The 15517-nt window shown below is 35.1% G+C and overlaps 1 pseudogene; it reads left to right on the top strand.

Moving 5' to 3' along the window:
* Positions 1-10551: 10551 nt before the first annotated feature.
* LOC115953475 lies at positions 10552-12743 on the top strand (annotated as a pseudogene).
* The last annotated feature ends 2774 nt before the right edge of the window (positions 12744-15517 follow it).

Below are 15517 nucleotides of genomic sequence, written 5' to 3' on the forward strand. Positions count from 1 at the left end.
TTTCTCACATTACCATTGCCAAAGAAGCATGGGAGATATTGGAGACTACCTACGAAGGAACGAAGAAAGTGAAAGATACCAAGCTGCAGATGCTGACCACTCGTTTTGAGGAGCTAAAAATGAGTGAGGATGAGTCCTTTGACTCTTTTTATAGCAAGCTGAATGAGGTGGTTGTAAGCAAGTTTAATTTGGGAGAGAAAACGGAGGATTCTAAAATTGTAAGGAAGATCCTTCGATCATTGCTGGAAAGTTTTCGTGCCAAAGTGACAGTAATTGAAGAGAGCAAGGACCTTGATGACATCAAAGTCTAAGAGCTGGTTGGTTCTCTTCAGACTTATGAAATGTCGCTGCCCAATCAATGGAAGAGCAAATCTCTTGCTCTTAAGACCATTAATGAGAAGGTGGAGGTCCATGACTCATCGGATGAAGATGTGGTTGACAAAGATGTTGCGTACCTTATAAAAAATTTTTGAAAATTCTTGAAATTCAAGAATAATGGCAAATTTGGTGATAAAGAGAAATTCCAAAGTTCAGGAAGGGAGAAAAGGGAATTCAAAAAGAAAGATGGAAAAGAATCCCAATTTACACAAGGTGTCACTTGTTTTGAATGCAACGGACATGGACACTTTAAGAAAGAATGTCCGAATTATTTGAAATCGAAAGGCAAAGTGTATGCCATGACATTGAGTGACTCGGATTCATCCGACTCAGATTTTGAGGAAAGTTGTGACAGAGAAGGGAATTATTCAGCTTTTATGACTATTGCCTATATTGAGTCTTCAGACGAGTTAAATTTGCTTGTACGAGAACTTGGAGAACATAGTGATAAAGAATCATTAGGAGTTGTTGAAGAATCAAATGCTGAAGAAGATGAAAGCACAACCAATCTTCAAGAGAATTATAACTCACTCCTAGAGAAGTCGGGTAAGTACACAAGGGTGGCGAAGGCAGCTGTAAGAAAGATGAAGAAGGCAGAGGAGGACTATAAAAGTCTCCTAATTCGCTATAAGGAGGCCAAATGTGAGATAGAAATACTGAACGGTGAGCTGTCAGAAGCCTACACAAAAGTGAGATTTCTTGAGTAAAAGGTTGTGCAAGCAAATGCTACGATAGAGAGGGTCACCACCAAAAAGCTAGATGATGTTATTTCATCACAAAAGAGCTTTTCAGACAAATACGGGTTGGAATATACTGGAGGGAGTAGCTCATCTGGCAATATCACTAAAGAAGTGAAGTTTATAAAGGCCAAAAAGTCAGTTGAAGTTGGCCCTACTACTGAGAAGCCCAAGATTGAGGAGAAGAGGAATGCAGAGAACCAACGGATGGTGAACAACCCTCGTAATCAATCTGTAGGCAAGTTTGAATCTCGAGCCAAGTCTCGTCATGATCACAAAGAGGTCCTAGATCGAACTATGTGTGTCATCATTGCGGACTTCAAGGGCATACTTGGCCAAATTGTCAAAAGCTGAGAGTAATGAATAATGCAACTACTCCAAGGTCACGAGGACCTAGAAATGACAGGAGAAATTGGGCTGGTGAACCATCAAGAGATCAAAGCAGTGATCCTGGAATGATGGACGTGATGAAGATGATTGGTGCTTTCACCAACTGCTTGGAAAGCTTTACACGAAAGTTTGAAAGCCTTAATTCTCGTACCCAATCCTATAAGGAAATCACCTCAAACGCAAGTGACGTGTGGGTGAAAAATGGTACTCATGCATAAGCATTATAACATGTCCATGCATCAATACTTCCTATACTTTGTGACTTAGTTTGGTTGTTTGCTTTTTAATTGTGTTGGTTGAAATGTGTTTGTTTATTTTTGCATTCTATCGTTTATTCCTTTTTGTTGTTTTTTATCAATCTTTTCCTTCTTATGTATCAAAAATCCAAAAATCATATAAAAAGTAGGAAATCAAAAAGTTTGATCGACATTGTTGAGTTTTGTCTCAAAACTTGTTTTGCCTTGTACCTTTGTGCTATTGGCTTTGTGCATTTACGAGCGTAGCTTGTTCCTTTTCACTTTTATCACTGTGAAAGAAATCTTGAAATCTATGTGACTGTTGTAAATAGATCTTCAAACTTGTCATGAATGATTAGTGAATGGTTATGTTGATCTTGAGACATGCATAGACTTGTGCCTATATATCTTTCCACTATTTATTTTTGTTTTTGTTAAAAAGAGCTCACCAAATGTAAATTTCCAAATGAAAAGAGATATTCAGTTGCAAAAGCCTGTCGCACATACTAGTATTTGACTAGGAAAAAGGGAAAGCGACCAAAAATTAAAGTGAATGATTATTCAAAAAGCTAAAGGCTATCTTATCAAGGTGAAATATCAAATATCACTCTCACAATGAGAGGTGATTGTCTCAAAAGGATCAAAAAGATCAAATGTTTTGATTGAAAGTGGAGTCAAATGTAAAGCTCCAAATTATGTAATCAAGTCTTGTGAGAGGTCATATATGCATACTTCTATAATTAAGATGAGTCTCATGATCTAGTGCTAATTGTGTATACCTTGGTTGAATTGATCACTGAAGCTTCACATTTAGACTAAGGACTATCTCATTGTTGATACCCACACACAACACACAAGTTTATGTTCAATGAATGCCATATTCATTTGTGTGATTGTACTTGATGACATGTGTTTTCACATGCTCAATGTTTGTTGATTCAAACACAAAAAGATTTTTGAGTGTTTTAGGTGTTTTTGGAAAGTGTTTTGTTCTTCAAAAACTGAAAATTTCAAAAAACAGTATTGCCCTATTTTGGCGACTCTGTCGCGGGTAAGTCAAGTCGCATGCCACAGTTGCGAGCTCGCGGGTCAATTTTGGCGACTTGTTCGCGAGTGGAAGGTCCAGTCGCGAGGGGTATATAGAGATTTTCGCAGCTCAGCTCGCAACTCCCACACGAGTGGGACTACCAGTCGCGAAAAACACTTAGAAAATTTTTCAAAACTTTTGGTTTGAAGTGTTTTGGCAGGTGTATCTGGCGACTATCTGGCGACTTACCTCAGCCGCGAAAAATGCGTGTTTTGTACTGTGAGGGCAGTTTTTAAAATCTTTTTCAGTTTTCCCTCGAATATTTTGTGACTGTTCATTTTCTCTTTTTTCTGTAACTTCCCAAACACTCCGTGTAACCCACTTCGTACTCCATTGTTGCTTCTTTTCTACTTAAAATTTTCAAGAAAAAGGTATGGGTTTTCTTTCTCACACTCTGTATTTCTTGTTTTTGAGCTTTTCCCTCTTGATTATTTGCATTGTTTTTCTGATTTGAGTTGGGTTTGTGTTTTGGCTGTTGTTCTCTGTCCGTGCTTAGCTAGTAGAGGCTCTTGGTTTTTATGAACTTCTTTAGGTTGCTGGATTTGGTCTTCATCATGACTGTTCATTTTCTCTTTTTTCTGTAACTTCCCAAACACTCCGTGTAACCCACTTCGTACTCCATTGTTGCTTCTTTTCTACTTAAAATTTTCAAGAAAAAGGTATGGGTTTTCTTTCTCACACTCTGTATTTCTTGTTTTTGAGCTTTTCCCTCTTGATTATTTGCATTGTTTTTCTGATTTGAGTTGGGTTTGTGTTTTGGCTGTTGTTCTCTGTCCGTGCTTAGCTAGTAGAGGCTCTTGGTTTTTATGAACTTCTTTATTGCTGGATTTGGTCTTCATCATGTGACTTTATCTTAGCTTAGGGTTTGTTATCTATTTTATACCCTTCTTGTCCGATCTCATTTTGATGTATTGTTTCAAAATGTTTGTGTTTTGTTTGTTGGGTTTTATTGATTTTATTCTGTGTTTGTTTATCTAGTGTGTGCATTTGTCTTGAGTTCTCTGGGTCATTTCATACTCATCAAACTATATGTCTCATTAACATATGTTTGTCCTTTGGGTGATGTCAGTCTCTGCAGCATTAGTACTCTTCTACAAAATGCTAGTTGTTCTTGAGTATCTATCTTTGGGTACATTCATCTGTGTTGTTGGTTTAAGTTATGAGGTTTTTCCTTTATTTTTGTCTTTATCACTAACAGAGTACTGATTTGTTCTACACATGTATTGTACTTTGTTGTTGTGGCCTTTTCTGATTGTTCAAAGATGGCTCCTTCATCCCCAAAGAAGAAAACTCCTGCCAAGAAAGCAGAAAAGAGAATGAAAATGGATCCTAATCTGTTTAGGTCTGTTTCCCATTTTGAGAGATACAAGGATTTCTTCTTAAAGGCAGGAATCATACAAGAAAGGTTTGTGGATTTGGAGGATTTGAGAGACACCTTTATCCCTAGTTGTTTTGAAGGGAGAGGATGGGAAAGGCTTCTGTGTGATTTCCCAGTTGTGTGTGAACCCTTGATTATGGAGTTTTATTCCAATGCTGTGATAAGGGAAGAGGAACTAAGCTGCTGGGTTAGAGGTAAAGAATTCACCTTAAATGCACATGACATTGATGATGTGCTAGGTTTTGAGGGGTTAGAAGATCATGAGTTTGTCAACAACAAGGATAGGAGTCTGTTTATTGAAACTGTACAACAGAGGATAGGTGGACAGAGAGAAGGGAAATGCCTAAATACCACAGCTTTTCCAGTGGACATGAGATGTCTCACTATTATCATGATGTTTAACCTATATCCCATAAGGAAGTTGACTACAATTAACAATGCGAGAGCAATTTTTCTGATGGAGCTCAAGGAAAAGACATTCATTGATATCAGTTCCCACATATTTGATACTATTATGGATGAGACTAGAACCACTTCTAGACCTAAACTGATCTTCCCTAGTCTGCTCATGAGGATTTTTAGAAAGAAGGGTGTTGTAATCCCTTGAGACATTAGTCCCATGTCCACACCTTCAGCAATTAACAAGCTAACCTTTAAGAGGATAAGTGTTCGTCTTCCAGGTGAAGAAGATGAAGGTGATGAAGGAGAGGGTGTCCCAATGGAGATTGAGGCAGAGGCAATAGGTTAGGCATCAACTTCAACCCCCAGAAGGAGTGGCAAGAGGACTAGAGCATCAACTTTTTCAAATACACCTCCAGATGCATTTCAGGTAATTCTGGGAAGACTTGATGGAATCAGAGAGGTCCAGACCGAGCACTCTGAGAGGATAGCAGCCATGCAGGACCAGCTTGATATTCTATCAGCAAAATTTGACAGTTTCACCACACATCATGGACAGTGACCCTTTGGCCATTCTGGTCAAAAAGGGGGAGAAGTTTTTGAGAAGCAGCTCTTGAGGGGGAGTATTGTTTTGAGGGGGAGCAATCAAAAATAGTGTCTATCTTGTTAATTCTGTGTATGTTTTGGATAAGTGTTGTTTCTATGGTTTTGAAACCTTGTTGGTTATGGTTTATGTTTGGTTAAAACTTATAACACATGGATGTTTTTTTTTTAAACTTGGTTTACTTTATATATATATTGTTGATGTTATTCAGTTTATAATTTGTTTTGTACCTATGTTTCTTTTGTAAGTTTTTAGAGTTTATGTTCTTTATCTGTAGGCTTTATAGTCTGTACCATGCTTTATGCAGCCTTTTATACTTTGTTAAATCAGTACTTTTAACTAAATGTCATGCATTTTCTTGTTAAGTACTGTCACTCTTATGCCCTTGTAGGATTGTTCCTAGATGCATATACTTAGTGTATTGTGCATTGGTTGAATGTTGGGCATGCAAGTGACTTGCATTGAGCTTGTTAGCTTGGTTGTTCAAGTGTTCATTCCAAGTGTGAATGAGCATTATGGTTACTACCTTGTAGTGATTGCTTGGTTGATCAAGCCATGATTTGTTTCTTAACTCTATCTTTGCTTGATCACATATTGCCTGCTTTATATGCATTTCATATTTTTCTGCATACAATGATCATGGTGTATTGTTGTGTTTCAGGAGTTTCATATTCATATGATTCAAGAGCTTCACAGTTTCTAGAGTTAGGTGTGAGTAAGTTTTGCTCAATTGTTCCCAACTCACATGTTAAGTCTAGAGTCTGTTGTAGGGTTTTGTCACGGAATAGCCAAAGGGGGAGATTGTAAGGTTGAATTTAATCAACCATCTTGTTGGCTTTATTCTGTGCTAAATTTGCTTGTATTTCAGCATTTAGTAACCCTGTATTTAGGTGAGATTATTGTAAGGGTAGTGAGTGAGATAGAGTGTTGAAATGCTCAAGAGTGTACAAGAAAACAGAGACTCGCGACTGGATCGTACGGGTGACTCACGGCTTCAAGCCACCAGAAGCAGCACACATGCCAAGCATGCTAGAAGTTGAAGCGTCATGCTAGCTAGAGCATTACAGGACAGAATAGGACAACTGGCCGTTCAGTTACCTCGCGGTTGGAACTCGCGACTCAGTCAAGCCACGAGGCCAAGCTGCGAGCCACCCCTGCTTTGAAAAGCCTGACTTTTCACATTCCATTCTCACCCTAGTATAAATACCCCTTATACCCACAAAAGAAAGAGAGCTTCTAAAGAGAATTTTGAGAGAGAAACCCTAGAGTAAAACAAGATTGATTCATCCACAATCTTTACGTAAGAGTCTCTTCAAATTCCTCAACTCTCTTCCTCTCCATTGTTAAACCCTTGAGAGGTCTTTTTACCAAAATCTTTTCTCACCATATCCATCACTGTGAGAGTGCTGTTTGGTGTTCTGGGAAGTAGTTAGGAAGAAACCAATCTACATTGGTTGATGCTATGGTCAAGTAGCGGAATCCAGGAAGTTAGAAAAGAAATAGGTTCGACGTAACTTCGTTGGAGCAAGAAGCTTGGAGGGCTTAGGTACACTAGGTAGATTAGGCTTGGAGGGTCTATTGCTGTTCATGTATCTCAACTACATTTTCTAGTGGATTACTTACCGCTTAGAGGGCGGCTGAGAGGTTTTATATCGAGGGCTTCGGTTTTCTCTTCGATAACATATCGTGTGTTGTCCTTGTGTTTGCATCTTCCTTCCCTTTTATCTTTGCCTTTTATTATCTGCTGTGGGTTGTGATTTTAATTGGCTTAGATTGTTTGCCAATTCTGTTTATAGCTTTTATTCATTTTCCGCACACTAGTTGTTTGTCATAAAGTTTGAATTGGTTATTTTGTAATTGGGGGTCTAAACATTCAAGGGTGTTTTATATACTATTTGAACTTTCAATTATTATTATTGAGATTATTTGTAGAGATTGCATTGTGTTTGTTTAGTAGTGAATCCAAACACCTTAGGTGGGAAGCCTAAGGTCTATGGTGGGACTAATCTAGGTAGGAAGCCTAGGTTGTCCTACATCAGAAATTATGGGAAAAAATTACCTTAAGATGCTTAATTAGTAGTTTACATTGAAAAGGAATTGCTCAAAGTTTCACCATGGAAATGATAGGTGATGGACTTTATTATATGAAAGTCCATAGTTGATCATAACTTTAATGGAAGATGCTAAATCCTTTTTTGAATATTTGTTAGATGTGTCTATAGAATATTAAATTTAAGACTCTTGTACGATTAATAGAAGATTAGAAAGATGTAAATTTAAGACTTCAAAAAAGAAAAAAATGAAAAAGAAAAAATCTAACGCAGGAAGTTACTATGAGTTTTTCTTGAATTGAGAATTATTATTGTAGTTTAGTCACGGCCCCTGCAAATAAACATTTTGGTTCCGCCCTTGATATGGTCCCTAATTTAATTTTGGCTAAAAAAAAAAAAAAAAAAAAAAGCTGACTTAGAGAAGTAAGGGTCTTTTGATCTGATTTTTATTTATTTATTTAAAGTTAAGTGTTGTGTGTATAAAAAATTATATTTTATTTTTCTTTAAAAAAAGAGAGTTATTTTATATTATATTTAAAGTTAAGTTGTGTGTAATGTATAGTGTATTACAAAGGTGGTCATGTAAAATACTTGGTGTGGTGCTATAGATTCATAGAAACATAAACGGATGGGAATGCTCTGGTCTGGTTAACTAAATTTTGCCGCATATATTTCTCAAAAAAAAAAAAAAAATTTGCCGCATATTAAAATCTCGTTCTCCCCTTCCTCTTGGGCCAAAACTCAAGGGCTTATCCGATAGAGAATAATAAAGAAAGAGTTTTATACGCATTGCAGAAGGAAACTCTTCTAATCAATCTTGTCTGGGGATGGCGAAATCTGTTTGTGAGATGCCAAGATTCTTGTCTTCGCTCAGTTTCTTGTTTTGTTTGTACCTACCTGGTTGTTGTACCTTATAATTCTAAACAAACGACACGTGAATTGAATATTAACAGCAACTTTTCTCTTTTTTTTTTTTTTTTCTTCAATTTTTTGTCTTTTTCTACAACTTTATATCATATTTTTCAGTGTGAGTCAACTTTGTAGAGAAAAAAAAAAAAATTAAAATAACCAAAAGAATTAATTTTATGTCATTCTCATTTATATATTTAATTTTTTTATTAAATAGGACCCACTTTTGAACCTTCTTAACAAACGCCTATCCGGCACTCGGTAACATTTGCCATACTAATATAACTCTCTGCCACGTCGTATATAATGTGTTTCCTGACACGAAGCTCATTCTTAGAACACCTAGCCCCATCCACAAAGGTTAGCTTTCCTTCTCTTTTTCTTGCTCCTTTTGTTTTTGATTTTGACATGTATATACATATAGTTGATGAACTTGTTGGACTTTGTTTCGTTCGTTTGTCTGATAGAAAATGTCTTTAATGGTTGTTTATGGAACTGAGTGATGTACAATCCTGAAGTCATTTGCAACAGCTAGCTTATTGACATGGATTAATATAGTCATCTATGAATTTCTTAGTTTTTGGATTGATTATCTTGGAGATAGAGGTATTGCAATCGTTTTGCATTTCAATATGTTATTCTGATGCTTCTATAGGATTAATTTGGAGCAGTAACAGTTTGAATTTTAAGTATAATCTCTGCTTGGTCTTTCATCCTTTGATTTCTCTTTCTGGGTCAATTTTGAAGTATATTATACTGAAATTGGAATTGGTGGATTACTTATTAGTCATTCTCAACAGGAAAAAACTTAGGTTAGGTGCTCTTTTTTTAGGTTTTCTGCTTAAAATTCGGTCACGTGGCTTTTTTTTAATGGATGAAAGTATATTTTTATTCAAGTATTGTTATATGACTGAATTTTAAGAGGTAAATTTAAGGAACAACATCTAAGTACTGTACCTATGGTCTGTTTGGAAGTTTAAAAAAGGAGGGGGAGTAGAGTAGAGGGAGGGAGAGTAATTCAATTACTTTATTTGGAAGTTTTTTAAGGAAGGAAAGGGAGGAGTTTGGAGAGGTTTCAACCACTTCTAATCCCTCATTTTTAATTCTCCCAAATTGGAGAGATTTGGAGGAAGAGTAGAGTAGAAAAATTATTGACTAGATAAATTTCTCAATTTACCATTTCTAAATTAATAATAAACCAATGTTGCAAGCCCATTTTCAAATAGGGATAAATTTGTTCATTTTAATTATTTCCTCTCCTCACTATCCTAATTTTTAAAACATCCAAGTAAGGGGAAGAGTTAATTACTCCCTTCCCCTTTACTAATTTTAGAAACATCCAAACAAGGTAGAGGAGAACCATTCCCCTCTACTCTCCTCTCTCTCTCTAAACTTCCAAACAGACAATAAGTTTTGTCATTCTCAAAAACACCTCTGCATGGGGGAAAGCGGGTTTGAGCCGCTTGGGTTGGGGTATATATATATATATATATATATATATATTAGTAGCTATAATGAAAAAAAAAAAAAAAAAAAAAAAAATGATAAATCACTTATGCTTTGAACGGCTACTGGCTTTCTGGGAACCTCGGAGACTAGAGCTACCACTATCAGTGTATACCCACATTGTCCGCAGCAATTTGGTTGCAAGAGTGAGTAGTTGACTATAAGCTCCTGCCCTCAATACTGAACCACTTCTTAATAACATGACCAGCTGCTTCTGAAATTTTGTGAAGGTGAGAATGAGTTTTTCATTGAAAAGTTAGCTTCTTTTTAAAATTTTTAAATCTCCATTGGTGGTTCTGTTTCCATTTTCAAAGGTCTGTGTGTTTGCGTGTGTGGAGTAATTGTGTACCTTATTTTGCTTGCCCCTTGAAATAAAAAATGAACTTTGTGGCAAGCTTTATTGCTGATTGACTGTCATGGTATATTCACATAAAGAAGTATAAACAGGCTGATTAAAATATTTTGTTAGCTGCCATTACTTTTGATCCATACTTTGTCTCTATAATCTTGGAAGATGCTCTCAATTCCTTTATTTCACCAATATAAGATGATGAGGATATGTCTAGAGATTCAATAAGTTGACACAACAAATTTCACAACATTTCTCACAATTGCTAAGATGGCTAGTTGTGATTTATGTAAAATAAAAGTGATGTTTATCGTAGTTTTTTTGAAATTTGTTGCATATGTATTAGCATCGTTGGAAAACCATCTCTCTCTAGCCCCTTTCACAACCTGGTAAAAGAAGTGTACAATAGTTGGTCTTAAATGGTCTGTGAGAGATCAAGTCTTCCGTCTTCAAGTCTCATACTTTCAATGCATTTTAGAGCTTTGCTAATACATGCATTTTGTGGGTTGCTTTCATCCAGGGAGCGGCTGTATAATTAACATGCGCAAGTAGTCGGTAAATCAATATCAAAATCCTATTCTAGGCTGCTGCTATGACAACCACCAAGGTCTATGTAGTGTAAGTATCTCCCCTCCCTGCTTCTTGCTCCCTGCTCCTCTGTCTCTCAGATACACTACTACACACCCGCAAATTGTCATATGCAATGATGAATTCATTAGTAAAATTTCTCCTCCTTTTCTCTTCTGCCATGAACGATAGCTTGGAACATTAATTTTTCACCCCCTAGGTATTACTCTTTACATGGACATGTTGAGACTGGCTAGGGAAGTTCAGCGAGGAGCTAATGCAGTTCAAGGTGTCGAAGCAACACTTTGGCAGGTAAATATGGCTAAGAATGCATACTTTAAAAAAAGAGAGGGGTGGGGGGCTTCTACTATTTTGTACCAATTTTTGTTTGACTTGATTGGTACCGTACAGGTACCTGAGACACTTTCCAACACAATATTGCAAAAGGTGAAGGCCCCTCCAAGAGCAAATGATGTGGCAGAGATCAGGCCAGAGCAACTTTTGGAGGCTGATGGATTTCTGTTTGGATTTCCTTCTCGTTTTGGAGTGATGGCATCCCAGTTCAAGGCCTTCTTTGATGCCACCCATGAGTTTTGGGCATCCCAAGCTCTTGCTGGCAAACCTGCTGGAGTCTTCTGGAGCACTGGTTTTCATGGGGGAGGTCAGGAGCTTACTGCGTGAGTTCCTTCCTTTTTACTTCTCCTTTGGAAACATTATTTTTTAGCTATATAAACTTATATGCTTATGAATCTGATAAAGGAATGTTTTCAGAAATGATCGTTTCTCCTCTGGAAACTATTCTTACCAGATATAAATTGAGGATTAGGACCAGAAATTTGGGGGATACCTAGCTTATGTCTATCCTCCTAGGATCCAATTACACAAAAACTAAATAATATCCGCCTTAAGCAAATGTTACCAGTGGTTTTGGCATAATTTCATGAATAGAGTTGAGGTGCAGGATGAGTTCCACAGCGACAGAATGCAGTTTTTATCTTTGCAGGTTAATAATCTTCTCTGCACACGTTGTTAATTTTTGTCCAATCCTCCCATCATTATGTATAATCCACCATTCTCCCTTTTTCAAAGTAAAAAATTCTGAATGAATAATATCGTACATTACAATTAACAACATATACAAGAGTGGCTTTATATAATAGGCTAGTTTGTTGTACAATTATATGTGCTAAGTAAAACAAGTAAAGTAGGCCTAAAGCCCATAAGCCTATTACACATTACCAATCCAAATTTGATGAAATGGAGCCCAAAATTGGAATCTACTCGAAAAACTAAACAAAATAGACTCTTTCCAAAAATTTTGACTTTATCAAAAGTCAAGCAAAAAAAAGTTAACAGTTAACGGTGAAATAAAAAGTCACCGGTCAACAAGTCAACAAGTCCAACCGGTAGTGTACTTATGTGGCATGATTCCGTGGCAAAACTGATGTGGCAATGATATTATGTTACAAATACTTAATGAATGATATTGTATTTTTTAAGTAATAACATATACAATAGTGGCTTTATATAGTAAGCTAGTGTGCTGTACAAGTATGTGTGTTAAGCAAGACAAGTAAGGATCTTTTTGGATTCCACTTATTACTAAAAACTAAAAACTTATTGCTGAAAACACTGTAGTTAAATAATTTTTAAATGTATGAATAGTACCGTGGGATCTAATTTTAAAGCAAAATTTACGTTTTTCCGTACTTACAGGTCTCATGAACAGTGCATGGAATTCAAAAATAAAAAACTAAACGCAAATGTGAGTTATTTTCAGTGCAATCCAAACTCATCTTAAAGTGGGCATAAAACCCACAAGCTACGTTAACAGTCAAGGCATACTTTTATGTGGCTTGGTATTTGGTATTTCATTCTTTCCCTTTTTGTCTCTTGTTTACAGATTGACAGCTATTAGTCTATAACACAGTTAGCACATCATGGTATGCTATTTGTCCCTCTTGGCTATACCTTTGGAAGCGGCATGTTTGAGATGAATGAGGTGAAAGGTGGCTCTGCTTATGGTGCTGGAACTTTTGCGGCAGATGGATCTCGTCAACCTACAGAGCTAGAACTCCAGCAGGCCTTTTACCAGGGTAAATATGTCGCTGTGATAACAAAGAAGCTGAAAAATCAACCACTTTCATTATAAGGGATACGTATTCAAGATGATGTAAAATTCTGTCAATGTAAAGAATCAAGTAGAAATAAGTACACTTCACATTCACAAACGGAAACACAAAGTTCGTTGATATTGACAGGTGATTCTGTTAGAAAAAAAAATGTTTTGCCTGAACAGAATCGGCATAATAAAATTGTGTCAGAATCTAAATTCTAGCGACTAAGGTGTAAATGGAGGCTGGAATCTCATTATGTGCGTTTTGGATTTTCTTATCCTCCTATTTAATGATTGCATTTCCATGTAATTAATTAGCAGCAAATCTAGAACTAGAAGCTACCATGTATCCATTCATGCGAAGTAAATTGAACTCTAGGCTCTAGCCCGTCATGCCATTGATCTTGCAAAGTCTTCATTTGTAGAAAATTGATCGAGATTTTATATATCCACCTGTAAAATCTTTTATATATTATTGTTAAGAATAATGTTAGTGACACAAAATTTTTTACAAATTACTAATGTGGTAAATTTTTTTACAAACTATTAATGTGGCGAGCGATTATTAGTAAATGAAAAAATGATATTAATAATGGGCCTAAATGAAAACTAATAAAAAATTGACCACATCAATAATTTATAAAAATATTGTAAAATAGTTTGTTCAATTAGCCGTTACCTAGAGCTAAAGAAAATGTAACAAACCTCACAAATCCTAAACTCTAACCAATCACCCAATCTAAGTCTAACCGACTCTGACTATCTTAATCTCACGTGTTACACATGTGAATCCCTTAAGTCTTGGGACACTGTTTCGTATAGAGCCGTGTTTATTCCACACAACTGCCAAATATATCTGAATTTGTGGCTTTAAGTGCTGATTTCAAGTTTGAAAACTTAAAGATGTGTGATTGGATATCGTTTATTTTGTTGAAACTGAAAAATTATTGTTGAAAGTACTATAGATAAAAGTAAAAGTTAGTTAAAATAATACAGTGTGACCTATAAATAGTATCAAAAAGTGCAATAGGACTTATAAATAATAGTAAAAATAAGTTAAATAGTGAAATAATTTTAATTTTTAACCATAATCTAAACGCACACTAAAAATCACATACGACTTCAGTTTTTTTGGCCGTGTGTGGAATAGGTTTTTCCCTTTCATTGGTAGTTTCATAAATATATGTACCCCTAAAGCGGGAAATGGCCTTTAATGAACTGTCCTTTCTATCAAACGATGTTATTTGATGTTCAAGATTTTTCTTCTTCCATTTAACAATTATAAAATTTCCTTTATAGCTCCATTTTGAGCAAAAGGGTTGAGTGGAGGTCTTTCATGTGTGAATGATTCCGGTCTTTGTAAAGAGGAAAGGAAATGCCGTTGTTTTTGAGGTGAGGAGGTTTAATTGCGAGTCTTGGATGAAAGCTAATTTTCACGTCTTTAAAAGAAACTTGTTATGATCCTAGTATCTCATATGGATTAAATATGTTTATAAGCTCTTCTCCCCCTGCAAGTTGGTTTTCAAGAATGAATTTTACCCATGAGTTTGTAACATTCTCATTGAGTATGGAATCAATGAGTTAATAAATTAATTTTGAATCAATTTTTTCATTATTGGCCAAGAGGAAACTTATCTCTTCTCTTTATTAAATACTCTATATCATTTCACCAATAATGAAAAAATGATATAGAGTGTTATGTTTGCAAACATAATCGATACAAGTTGTACCTTAAAATATTTAGGGATCGATCTTTGTGTAACGAAAATAATCTTCAAGATCTAAGATCCAATATATGAAGCCTTCTTTGTATGATGCCCGATAAAAATAAGAAATATCATTAAGATTATGAATGTGTCAGTTGATAGATCGATTATGAGCATGATCTTTGACATGTATATCTCTACCATCGTCATGATCGCCTTTAGCTTTAAAACCAAGAATGATGAATATGTCATGAATCTCATAGAATCCACTAGTCATCCTCTCATTATGAGCTTGAATTATTGCTTTGAGGGCTTGCACCCACGATCCCCGTTAGTTGAGCGGTTGCATTCATTGTCACTTTTTTTTTCATATCAAGGTGCTAATTAATGAGCTTTGATACTAATTGATGCAAAATGAAAAGCGTAATATAGGCTAGATGTTGTTCTAATTTAACGAAATCCTTAAATCCATAAAGGGGCTCTTAAAGCCATAAGAGAAACTTGGAATCCACCAAAAAAAAAGAAAGAAATAAACCTCTTTGAAATTTTATTAATGAAATTTTGAACTTTTTAATTGAATTTTTGTTTTACATATAATGACTATATATTGACTATAAAACCCTTTAAAACACCTAAAATAAAGGAAATAAAATCCCAAATTTTAAAATAGTGAAAATTACATTAAAAAAATTTAAAAATTAACAAACAATAAAAATTATACCCCATATATTTTGCTGCATCAATTTGTTTTCGAATAAGCTTGTGATTTCATGAACTACTTGATTAATTTATTCTTTTTCCATTTTATAAAAAAAAATCATTACTAAAATTTTTTATACCTTCACAAATTTGTAGATTTTTACTTTGAATGGATTAATTATATTATCAATAAATTACAAACAATAATTTTATATCATATAAACCTATATACAAAATTATACAATCAAATTTTAAGTATATGTAAGTATATTTTTAGACAAGTATATATATAAAAATATAATATTATGTATACTTAAATTATGCATTATTTTCATGAACTTATTTATAAACATATTATTATATTTAAACTTGGCATGCTTAATTATTAAGCTTAAATTTGGATTT

Source organism: Quercus lobata, chromosome 1 (genome assembly GCF_001633185.2).
Source record: "Quercus lobata isolate SW786 chromosome 1, ValleyOak3.0 Primary Assembly, whole genome shotgun sequence".
Taxonomy (NCBI): Eukaryota; Viridiplantae; Streptophyta; class Magnoliopsida; order Fagales; family Fagaceae; genus Quercus; species Quercus lobata.